General features: G+C 40.3%; 1 long non-coding RNA gene across 1 annotated transcript in view; it reads left to right on the top strand.

The window, feature by feature from the left end:
- Window positions 1-9,967, top strand: part of LOC127636277 (uncharacterized) — a 63,194-nt gene extending 53,227 nt beyond the window's left edge. The window contains exons 3-4 of the long non-coding RNA XR_007969566.1: window positions 8,491-8,623; window positions 8,930-9,967. This is a non-coding gene — a long non-coding RNA (uncharacterized LOC127636277). The remainder of the gene's footprint in view (window positions 1-8,490; window positions 8,624-8,929) is intronic.
- The last annotated feature ends 3,232 nt before the right edge of the window (window positions 9,968-13,199 follow it).

A 13,199-nucleotide genomic window follows, 5' to 3' on the forward strand; every position in this document is an offset into this window, starting at 1 on the left:
TTTGACAGACTGTCCCTCACAGTTAAATTTAATCAAATATATGTGCTGTCTAACCAGATTAAGGTCCATTGGCTGTAAAAAAGACATCAATGTGATGATATGAACACCAGGAACTGAATTGTAATGTTTTATAAAAATAAGAGATTTCTGAATGGATCTGAAGCCTTGTAAAGTTACACAGTTCAATTTTAAACGGACACTGCTTGTGTAGACGTTCATGGAGTTTTCATTTCTGTCTTTCATTCGTTGTGTGTTGTTTGGAGTCTGTGTGCATTGTTGTCTGGTAGTGTGTGGTGACAGCCCATTACTGATGGCTTGTGTTTGTGTCTGTTTGTTGATTGATCACCATCATTCCCATTTGGTCCCTGCTGATCCTGGCAACCTTACCACCTCGACACACACATGCCTCTCAGTCCTGCGGTGTAATAGACTTTGAACCTGTACGCTGCTCATTCATATCGACAAACCTGTGTTGAGACATTACACAAGATGGTGTAATTTTAAAACACTGAAACTATGTTGATTCGTGAGCTCTCGCGCTTCACGTTTATGTGGGGGGGTGTATACACCAATCAGCCACAATATTAAAACCACCTCATGTAGGTCCCCCTCGTGCCACCAAAACAGCTCTGACCTGTTGAGGCATAGACACCACAAGACCTCTGAAGATGTCCTGTGGTATCTGGCACCAAGACAGCTGCAGATCCTTTAAGTCCTGTAAGTTGCGAGGTGAGGCCTCCGTGGATCGGACTTGTTGGTCCAGCACATCCCATAGATGCTCAATCAGATTGAGATCTGGGGAATTTGGAGGACAAGTCAACACCTTGAACTCTTTGTCATGTTCCTCAAACCATTCCTGAAAATGTTTTGCAATGTGGCAGGGTGCATTATCCTGCTGAAAAAGGCCACTGCCATCAGGGAATACCATTGCCATGAAGTGGTGTACATGGTCTGCAACAATCTTTAGGTAGGTGGTACGTGTCAAAGCAATAGCCACATTAATGCCAGGACCCAAGGTTTCCCAGCAGAACATTGCTCAGAGTATCACACTGCCTTCACCGGCCTGCCTTCTTCCAATTGTGCATCCTGCTGCCATCTCTTCCCCAGGTAAACTATGCACATTCACCTGGCCATTCACATGATCTAAAAGAAAACGTGATTCATCAGACCAGGCCATTCTTCCATTGCTCCCATGGTCCAGTTCTGACACTCACGTGCCCATTATAGGCGCTTTCAGCGGTGGACAGGGGTCAGCATGGGTACTCTGACCGGTCTACGGCTATGCAGCCCCATACGCAGCAAGCTGTGATACACTGTGTGTTTTGACACCTTTTTATCACAGCCAGCATTAAGTTTTTCTGCAGTTTGTGCTACAGTAGCTCTTCTGTGGGATCGGACCAGACGGGGTAGCCGTCGCTCCCCATACGCATCAATGAGCCTTGGGCGCCCATGTCCCTGTCGCTGATTCACCACTTATCCTTTTTTATACCATTTTGGTAGGTACTAACCACTGCATACCAGGAACACCCCATAAGACCTGCCAATTTGGAGATGCTCTGACCCAGTCATCTAGCCATCACAATTTGGCCCTTGTCAAAGTTGTTCAGATCCATTTTTCCTGCTTCCAACACATGAAAGTCAAGAACTGTTCATTTGCTGCCTAATACATCCGACCCCTTGACAGGTGCATTCTAACAATACAATCAATGTTATTCAGTTCACCTGTCAGTGTTTTTAATGTTGTGGTTGATCAGTGTATGTGTGTGAGTTTAGAGCTCTGCATTACAGTAGAGCAGACGTGGTTCGTTTTTAGCATTAAGCTCGTAATCAAAGGTGTGTTTGGTGGGCAGTCTGCTCCCTGAACCACTCCACGGAAGGGTCACAACTCACACACCCCTGAGTTCAGTGAGAGGGGTTAGAGGTCATTCAGGGCCACTGCCAGACAGACAAAGATGCGTCTGGTGCATGAAAAGCCATACGGGCCATAAATGTCACCTGAATTTGTATCTTTATGTCTTTTTATTATATAAAAATATATATAAATATTTACTTGGTCAATTTTATGTTTTAGAAGAGCATATGATTTTAAGTGTATGTACACTGGGCATTATTCATGAAACAAGCAGTTTTCTGTGTAAATGGTTTGTAGAACTATTTTCACGTAAACTCACACATTAAATTTAATTTCATGTAAGAATTTGGTTTATGAACAATTTACACCAAAAGTTATTCTGCTTTTGTTTCATGAGGTCTATTATGTTTTATTTGCATCACATGCTTTCAATCAATTACATGTTATGTAACATTACACATTTATGTATCGTTTACATATGTGGTTGCTTCGTCTCATTGTTTTGTTTAAATTTGTGTTGCTTTGTTTCATGTGGTTTTGTCATAGTTTTTTAATTTTTCGTCTTATTATTTTGTTTAATTGCCATTGTTTTTTATTTTGTTGCTTTGTTTCATTGGTTTGTTTAAATTGACGTTGTTTTTATTTTTTTTGTCTCTTAATCTAGATTAAATTACCATCCTTTTTGTTGCTTTGTCCCTTTGGTTTGTTGAAATTGCCATTGTCTGTAATTTTTGTTGCTTATTTTTATGAAAATTTTTTTGTTTCAATTTACATTTTATGCATTTGGCAGACGCTTTTATCCAAAGCAACTTACAGTGCACTTATTACAGGGACAATCCCCTCGGAGCAACCTGCAGTTAGGTGTCTTGCTCAAGAACACAATGGTGGTGGCTTTGGGGGTCGCACCGGCAACCTTCTGCTTACTAGTTCTGTACTTAATCCCACTCCTCCTCCACCACTCCACAGATTGCCTTTGTTGTTAATTTTGTTGCTTCGTTTTATTGTTTGTTTGGATTGTAGTGGTTGTTCACTTTTCTGTCTCTAAGTTTTGTTTTTAAATTGTTTTTTTTGTTTTTTTAACTACACTTTAAATGTATGTATGCATGCATGTATGTTTGATAATTTCACATAAATCGATGAATCGCTTCACTGTGGTGGTCAAACACATCTCAGCGGCTGTGTGCGTGGGGTGGTTGCCCTTGTCAACTCAGTTTCGAAAATGTTGTCACAATATTGTGACAGACAGATTGTCGTGTGGCTGTAGAGAGTGCTGTGGAGAGCCAGACGCCATTTCTGGCTGCTGGCTGGCTGCGTTTTTTAGAGCCTTCGGAGAAAGTGAGAGATTGATCAGTGCAGAGTGGAAGAGGAGGGAGGGAGAGAGAGAACGACAGAGGGGGAGAGGGGGAGGGTTCTCGCTGCAGAATCCACCGCTCGCTGGCACTCAGTCACACCGAGAGAGCAAGAGACGGTCTCGCAGACGGCCCAGGTACACAGGTACAGAGACGCCCAGGACAGGTGTCCGGACCAGAGGAGGAAGAGGAGGAGGTGTTTGGGTGAGTTTTTCACCAGCATAAGGTGTGTATCAGACTGATGTGTGGGGTGACAGTGACAGGAACGATGTGTATTAGTCCTGATGAAGATGATGATGATGGTTTAGTCAGGAGTGTCTGCCTTTGGTCACAACGGTCAAATGATAAAGTCCAGGACGTCTCGCTCTCTCCGTCCTCTCTTTTACTCTCTATCACACTTTTTTCTTTTTCTTGAAGAAAGCTGACACAGGTTTGAAGGTAGACACTGTGTGTGTGTGCATTCATGGTGTGTGTGAGGCACGTGGCGGCCGCTATCGTTTCCGGAAGCGTCCATACTGTCTGCTCCCTAAGGATAAGCAATGCTGCTTGTTTGTTAGGGGGGAGGAGTCTTAAAGGTGTGTGTGTGCTAGACGTGCATTTGTAGTGTAAATTACATGCATGTTTTGGCTGCCGTCTGCACTATTGGATTCGCTTGCAGCATTGTGTGTCAGTGTGAGGTTGCATGATCTCGTCTTCACAAAGTCACAACTTATTTCTGAAGCCCGTCGGTGGGGGGTGGGGGGGTTACAGGCAGTGTGCGTCTGGGTGGGTGTATGGATATGTGTGGGAGAGGTGTATATGGAGCTCTAACACAAGCCTTGCAAGAAGCTCTGGCAGCATCCAATCCGATTGTGTCGTTTCTTTGTTAATTTTGCCTCAACAATGGGTAAATGGCGGCAATCGTGGCTGATCCGTTGTAATTTTTCCTATGTTTTTTGGTGTAATGGAGTCAGTGGAGGGATACGAGAATGTAGACACAAACAGACAGACAGACAGACACACACACACACACAGACGTTCATGTCTGAAGCTGCAGACAGAGGCCAGCGGTTCTGCTAGTAAATGCTTACTAGAGATCATGAGGATGAGAAACATTCTATATTGACAAAAGGATTGATAGAGACAGACAGAGAGAGAGATACAGACTGACCATTTGACCAGAGGGTTTTCTCAAACAACAGAGGCTAGTTTGAGCCGGGCTGCCACTATCCCGATCCGTGTCAGCGCTGTTCGACGGACAGCTTCCAATCCGATTTCCTTTCACCTTTTCTGATGAAATTATGTTTTTGACCGTCTGCTTTTGTGTGCATGGCGTTTGGTGCATGACATATAACTGTGTGTGGTGCAAAGCTCTTGTTAAGCCATTGGGACTGCTGGGAGAACTTATTTGCATAGGCCGAACAAAATTTGACAAAGTCTAATAAATGAGCAGGAAGGACGTTCGCCGGACAGAGAGGACAGACGAGGACGTGCGCTAAGGCGTATAAGCAGGCGTACGTGACTGTGTGTTTGGTGGGTGTGTGTGTGCCACTAGCCTGTGCGGACACCGCTGCACTCTTCCTGGTCCCTGAGACCCTAACTTGTGAGCTTTGTGTGCTAATATCACAGGTTAGGCTCTTGGGACCTGGGCAGAGGGCAAGAGCACGCGATCCCTGACGGTGTTCCATACGAGACAGACGTGGGACGGATGTCTGTAAGAGATAAAAGAGAAACCGGAAAGAATCCAGGAGGGAATGAAGATGCGGCATTGGCTTGAGTCTCTGACTATATGTTCACCATCATAATGATGATGGTGGTTTGGTCTGCAAATTTTCAATAAGACTCAAACTTGTACTTGTGCTGAAATGTTTTGCTTGATCGCAAGCCCGTGAGGTGTACAGAAGAGGGTCGACGTGCTAATCGCTCTGTCTGGCTGTCTGATCGCCTCTGCAGCTCATCTGTAACAGACCTTTATCGCATCGACGGGAGGAGGAAGGGTAGAATTTATCAGTTTCAGACATTCCACCTATTACTTGGGGAAATAACAATAGACTATCAGTCGCGATAAAAGTTGTCTGATATTTCTATTACATTACATTTTTGCTTTCTGGAATCTTGAATTTAGTTTTCCTGCTTTCCTGGACTTCATAGGCAAAGATGTTATCTTAAATGAAGGTGAAAATGGTAACGAATAGCTCTTTTCTCAGCACCTGTACTCAACATATGCTTACAAATACAACATGTGTTATGTTGTTTTTTGTTTAAACCACTGATATAAGATTTGCCTGATGCACGTATATATTTAATGTCTGATTTATGCTGTTTAAATAAATGAGCAACATATTGCACCAACATATGCTGTCTCCTCCTATGAGCACTTTTTTAAACTGTCTCTATGAATTGAGTTTATAGTTTCTTTTTTCAGTTTAGCAATAGAAGGGTTGAATTGATGCATACAACACATAAAAAAAGCACATTGTAAATCCCAAAATTAAATACTTTTATTACAGTTCTGAACCTTCTGGACCAAAGTCTGAGGTTAGCTGAACAGAAGGCATGCAGATTATTTTATTTACTGGAATAGCACACAGGCGTCCATGTTTATGGATCTCAATGTGTCAGCACATTTTTTGAACACATGAAATGTCTTAAGAAATGACATTGAATTCCAGAAGTGCTGTAGTTTAACAGGGTTCAATTGGCACAGCTTATTTTCTGTCTTGCTCTTTCCTTAAGAAATGAACTCATTATGTGTCTGGCTTTGTTCTTTACCTCCCTGGAGTGTTTAACTTTTGTAAACCTAATTTTGCTAAATTACCAACATTAGAAACGTAGTTTCAAAACAACTGATTTCCTCTATTACTCTATCTCTCTCTCTCTCTCTCTCTCTCTCTCTCTCTCTCTCTCTTTCTAATTATATTTTTCCCCTGCTTGGTTTGGCGCTGAACAATGGCGGATGCCAACTAATCAGGCTGGGATGGTGCCACGAAGCTCCCGGCACTAGCTGAAGCTCTGCCATGCTCTGTGCATACCAAGCAGTCAGCCACGACCACTCGAGCGCCAGCCTGGTGCCCACCGCAGGGCCAGACAGATTTATTATGATCTGTCTGACACACAGTACAGGCTGGCAGTGCCAACGTAAAGATGAAATCTTCCGAGCTGTTCACACTCTACTGGTCAACTGAACAAGGCCATAAATACTCCCTCATCCACACACACACACAGAGATGAGAAAAGGAACAAAGACTGGATCCTGCCAGGAATGAAGATTTTGTTATTTAATAAATGGGCGAGTTCTGCAGTGGTCCAGCAAGCGTCGGCTCTGATGTTTCAGCTTCAGTGGCGTAGTTTCATATTTACATTTTTGGCTGACAGTACATCAGATATGGGTGTATCAGAGCAAAAAATGGTTAGTTTTCTGGCTGATAAGTTTGGCCGGCATTTTCAGATAGACAGACGTCCAGAGATAGATAGACTTCTGCTGACAGACAGATAAATAGACATGCAGACATACAGAGAGTCAAATAGACCAGCATACTGAATGCGCAGACAGGGTGAACCAATCAATATAAAATATGAATTAACCCTGTAATGATTTAGGATCAATAATATTATTATTATATTCAATTTCCCAAATGTTTTATTTGTCTAAACTGTCTGTCTGTCAGAGTGTCTGTGTGAAAGAGAGAATGAGAGTGATTAAAATCTTGTTTGTGCTGTTACAGTATATTAAGCATAAATTAAAATAGGCCTATAGTTAGTATTAAACATATTTTAACATTTAAAATCAACTTCATATAAATGCTGTAAAAGTATTGTTCTTACTTGTATCTTAGGTCATATTTCCTGTTGCGTTAACTGTATTAAATGTATACAAACATATGGTAGTGTTACCTGAATGTAACATAGAGACACATAACATGTACTGTCAGGTCTAATACATTTATAAATATGAAACTCACATAATCTGATATAGAATCATTTAGTTAAAGAATCACTCAGTCTTCTTTGATTTAGACTGCAGAAAAATAATAAATTAATTAAGCAATAAATGTCAGGCGATAAGACCAGCCATAGAGGACTGCGTATTTAAAGAGCTTGTCAATGGTGTGTAAGAGTGTGTGTGTTCTCCCTAACAGTGTGTGGTTGAAATAAACTTAACATTTGTCTGGGATAAAGGTACTGAAAGTAGATTAGGAGCTAAGAGCTCAGATGGGAGAAACTGCAGGAGCTGGATGAATTTACAGTATAACAAGATTTTTTTTTATTGATTTTTTGTATTGGTTTTTGGGGATTGTTGTTCTGCGTGGTGACTGCACAGGTCAGAGGAGACAATTGGCAGTTCTCACTGTAGGTGTAGAAATAACAGGTGCATAGGAAAGGGCCGTCATGATGTCCAGACACCGAAAGACAGACAAGTTTAACTGCATGGGCATTTGGGTGTCATCGAAATGGGTGTCATTATTTACTCACACTCATGAAGTTCAAAACCTGTATGCTTTTTGGGTTTTTTTTTTGCAAAGATTTGCCTTTTTTATAGAATCATGAGCTCTTGACATAAAATGACAAGAAACATCCTAAAAGTACACCTTAAAAGTATCTATGTGACTGTATTCGATACGGACAGAAATTGAAGTTGTTATTCACCAATAATCTTTACTTCCGCCAAAGCTTGCATCTAGTCAATCCCCAGATTTTATAAAACAATGGTGCGGCGACGTTACTGAAGCCAAAGCAACATTGATTCTCACTTGTGTAGTAAATTAACACAACGTGGCAGTTTTTAATCCTTGACACAGAATGTTAGCTAGACACAAGCTTTGAGAAGTTCAAGATTATCAGTGAATAATGGCTATAAATTCAGTCCATACACAAAACCTATTGTATGACTTCAGACGACTTGGAATATAATGTCATTTTATGGCCAAAAGCTGCCTAAAGATTCTTTAAAAAAATTTACTTTTGGGTTCCATGCAAAAAAATAGCATACAGGTTTAACATGGCAAGAGGGTGACTAAATAATGACATAGTTTTAAATCTCAGGTGAATTATTCCTTTATGTAATAGGTAATTTTTGGCACCACTAGTCCAAAGAAGCTAGGTCCACATGGCCTGTCACTCATAAACTCTATCACTCACGATTTTTCCCTGCCCTCTGTACCCTGTGACTGCCTGTCTCTCTCTGTGATGTCTGCAGTACTGCTGTGAAGGCGTTGCCTAGGAAACGCAGTATCTGTCTGGCAGCGTACTGGAGTTACTGAACCACAACTGGCTTTTTGCTTTAGAAGATAATTAGACTCTGTCTCACAGATTTCTCTCGGCTGATGGGACTCCAGTGGAACCTACGGCTGCTCTGAGCATCTTCCTTAATCAGAGCTTTTAACCCGTCAGATGGTGGTTACAGGTGGCCGCAGGTGCTCCCTTTACCTGGACGAAATGCAGTGTGAGTCCCTGCTCCCCACAAACACACACACCTTACTCAAGCAGACATCTTTTTGTTCTTTAGCACAAAGTGAGCTCTGTTAGAGATAAACCTCTCTCAGCATCCTAAAATGAACTCTCTCTCACTCTCTTTGTCGCTCTCTATATATATATATATATATATATATATATATACAAAGATTCCAGCCAAACAAGCTCATTCCATATAAATAATTAATGTCTGAACTAATCAGTCAGATTAATTTGTTGTTATTTTGAACTAATTGCTGTAATTAATGGTTTTAATTGCTGTAATTTTCTCTTTTAGGTGTAGAGGGCAGATGATTCATTGTTTTTTGCTCGTGGGTAAGTCATACTTTTTTTTCCAGATGTACTGCGCAAACCATAATTCATACCTGAGCAGCTGTTGTTTATATTCTTTTGGGTTTTTTAAATAGGCATTCTTATTGTATTATTATTTATTTTCTAATGAACAGTTGTAGGACTAAAAAAGTGTATGGTTATGTTTACATGATGTGTTAAATAAAGACGTGAAAATGTATCACTGTTTATATGTTATTTAAGGAGAATGTGTTTGTCTGTTGTTGTGAATTTGTTGAAGATCACATCAAAGTTAATGGCCAGGTAAAAACAGAGGGTGCACATATTTTTCCTGCAACTATATGTATTCTTACATTACAATAAATACATAATAAACTAGAAAAAAAATCCTACAGTGCATGTACTGCAGAAATAAAGCATTGTGTTTTTGTAAGTGTACTGTAGCAGTTTCAGCAGGTGAGTTTGCCACACACACACACACACACACACACACACACACACATCCCGCATTAAAATAGGAGGGGATTTGAGACAGACCCTTTGACTTTCAGCTCTCAGACATGCACAAAAATATACCTTCACTCACATGTGCTAACGCAAATGAATGCAAACACTTTTAAACACTCTCAAACCACAAATGTCCACTAAAGCCTGTTTAATCTCTTTTTGTAGATGTTCAGGACTTCCTTAAAAATGATATTGATATTTCTTATCTCCTTTTTTGTGCAGTGTTTTTTGGGAGTGGCCAGTTATTAATTTGGCACTGACTGACTGTATACAACTTTGTAGAGTTTAGTATTAATGGTCAAAGACATAAATCAAAATGGTAAAACAGTTCACCATTGCAATTGGTAACATTGTTATCTCTTTTTCAATTAACACATGAAATCATAAAAGTATAACAACTGCATGTATATAACGTGACATGTGTACACAAATGAAGGTGGAAGTGACTGAGTTTGTGTGTGTAAACATGTAAAAGGTTGTAGCAGCAACATCACAGCATTAGTTACGTGTGAGTGTTTGCGCCCAACCTTGCTGGCTTTGTGAATTTGTGTGTGTCCGTCCCTGTGTGCTTCCAGATGTGTGTGTGTGTGTGTGTGTGTGTGTGTACGTGTTTATACTACCTTGTGGGGCCCAGGCAGTCCCCACAAGGGAAATGGCTTATTAAACGTACTAAACAATGTTTTTTTTTTTTTATGTAAAAATGCAAAAAGGTTTCTGTGAGGGTTAGGTTTAGGGGTAGGGGATAGAAATCATCGTTAGATCTGCATAAAATACATAAAATGCATGGAAGTCTATGTAGACTTCCCTACAATGGTGTGTGTGTATGTGTGTATGTTTGTGTGTGTGTGTGTGTGTGTGTGTGTGTGTGTGTGTGTCCCTCTCCTCCTGTCGAGCGGCCGGCCAGGCTGCAGATATCATCCATCTCCTTGTCACAAAGCGCTGGGGTTGCTGGGTAGGCAGCAGACAGCCACTCTGCGCTGAGGATAGGAGCTGAATCCTAATTCTGCCGCTCCTCTCCCCCCGCCTCCCACGACGGAAAATCGTTAACCTCAGGATCGGAGAACAAAGCGGAGAGCTCTAGCCAGCTAGCTGCTGTAAATACAAAATGCCCCTCTCCCATGACCATACAATAAACTAAGTCTCAGAAACATCCTGAAAACATGCAAGTATCTCAAGGTTTACGGCTTTTAGTTTAGATGTTTTTTGATGTTAATAGTGCATTACGATACAATTACAAATATGATTCTGATGCTATCAGCACTGTTAAAGGTTGATACTTTTGTTCCCTAACGTATTCGTATTTGTAACCTTATGTATTTAGAAGTCATATGAAATTATATTTTTAAACTGTATAAAACTAGTTAATTTAGATTTACAACTCATCAAATAATAAAGACAAAATCTAACCTGAAAAAAAAAAAAATTATACAGTGGATTTTTATCCCTGTTGTACCCTACTCAAGAATGTGAAATGTATACACTGTTTATTTGGAGGCCTGCAGAAACCCTACGCCTACCCGGCAAGTGTCCATCATTTTAATATATTTTAAGTTACTATTTATTTCTTTAGTTGTTAAACTTTGTTCAAATTACTTTCTGTACCTTTATGCTAATGAGCTACTTGCGGGAAGGATTGTGTATTTACCCTCTGCTTATAACAGAAGCCTTCTGAATTTGTCGTGTCATCTCGCTCTCACTGATGTCTGTTTTGGAGTGAGATAAAGTCTCTTTTGTCATAGATCCAGTGATCTGTTTGCTCAGGCTGTTGAGCAGCTATCTGACTGCAGCTCTCTGCGCAAGGGCATGAATTCTCTTATAGCTCTTGGAAGTCGCCAGAGGCACAGACCTCTTTGTTGTTTTGAACTCGATGGACCCTCCTGAGTCTGTAGGCCTGGGAAACAGATCCGGTCCCACACACAAAGGAAACTTTGATTCAAGGGTGAGTAAAACAAATGCACTGCTTGTACGTTATCAAAATCTACTGGCCTTTTATCTGAAGTTCAGTCCCAAGGGATCTTCCATGAATAAAAGAGGAAAGATAAACTAAATTATCTTCGATGCAAGCTAAACAATCGTCTTCTAAGAGTTCCAAATCAAGCGCATGAGTCCTGAAGTCCAAAGTAAACTGCTGAAAGCAAGAAGAGGAAGATGTGCAGATATTGAGTGTTATCTGGAAATTCAGGTCTGTTTACTATGTCATAAACTCTTTAACCCGAGTGCCCGAATCCTTACCACGTCACCTCACCTTTTACTATGAGTATAAAAATCAAATAAAATCTGTCCTAAAGTCTTTTCCATCCCATATGACCTACTTTCTTCTATGGAACACAGAAGGAGAAGATTAGCATAATGTTAACACTGCTCTTTTCCAATGAAAGTGAATAGGGACTGGGACGGTCAACCAAATTAGTTGTCCATGTGACTCACAATTTATATTCTAAGTTTTCATAAGTCAATATATATACATTATATTGGTTAGGAAAAGACTGCAATTAAAAGGTTATTCACAGAACATATTGCCTTTCCCAGCAGCTCTCAAATCTCATTAGAGCACATTGACGTCAAACCTTGAGCGATGTGTCGTGAGGCGCCACATTTTAATGTACACAAATACTCATCTCTCAGTGTATTCAAAGAACAAGAAACTGGTGTACAGTAAATACACTTACAATAGAAGGTTAAAGGGATAGTTCACCCAAGAAGGAAAATTCACTCATCATTTACTCACTTTCATGCCATCTCATATGTGTATGAATTTCTTTCTTCTGCAGAACACAAATTAAGATTTTTAGAAGATTTTCTCTGTTGGTCCATACAATGCAAATGAATGGTGACCAGACCTTTTAAGCTCCATAAATCACATAAAGGCAGCATAAAAGTAATCAATATGACATCAGTGGTTAAATCTATGTCTTCTGAAGCGATGAAATCATGTTGGGTGAGAAACAGATCAATATTTAAATCCTTTTTATTGGACATTTACAGTAAAAAAAGACTTAAATGTTGATCTGATTTTCACCCACACCTATCACATTGCTTCTGAAGACATAGATTTAACCACTGGAATCATATGGATTACTTTTATGCTGCCTTTATGTGATTTATGGAGCTTAAAATGTCTGGTCACCATTCGCTTGCATTGTGAGAACCTACAGAGATAAAAATCTTAATTTGTTTCCTGCAGAAGAATGAAAGTCATTCACATCTGGGATGGCATGAGGGTGAGTGAATGATGAGAGAAATTTTTTTTGGGGGTCCCTTTAACAGGCAGAGCTGTACATTTGTATAAATCATCCTTTTGAGTTGAAACTAGTTTTCTAGGTGGAGGAACTTCCAGCAATGTGCTGACGGAATTTAAGTAAGCGGGGTTTGCAATTGTGCGGCCATGCACACACAGTTACGTCATGTCTATTTATAGTGTTATGTGTCTATACCAAGCAAAAGAAGCCAAATGTACTTTTTTAGCTGATCATGACATGATTTTAACGATTTGAATTGTCATATACAGGGTTGGCAAGTGATCCTATCACACCTGTCTCATGCTAACAGATTCTGTTTAAGTCTTGTGTTTCATACTTTTGAAACTGAATAATAGTGGATAATAACATTCACAACAACAGTTGGCATGTGGAGGGTTTTCCTGCATTTCATGAGTCTGTTCATGGGAAGAGCAGCTCAAAGGCCACGTGTCTCCTGTCGTTCATCTGCTCAGCGATGCATGTTCTTCTCCAAGAGCACTTATACAAACA

The sequence above is a fragment of the Xyrauchen texanus genome, chromosome 44 (genome assembly GCF_025860055.1).
Source record: "Xyrauchen texanus isolate HMW12.3.18 chromosome 44, RBS_HiC_50CHRs, whole genome shotgun sequence".
Taxonomy (NCBI): domain Eukaryota; kingdom Metazoa; phylum Chordata; class Actinopteri; order Cypriniformes; family Catostomidae; genus Xyrauchen; species Xyrauchen texanus.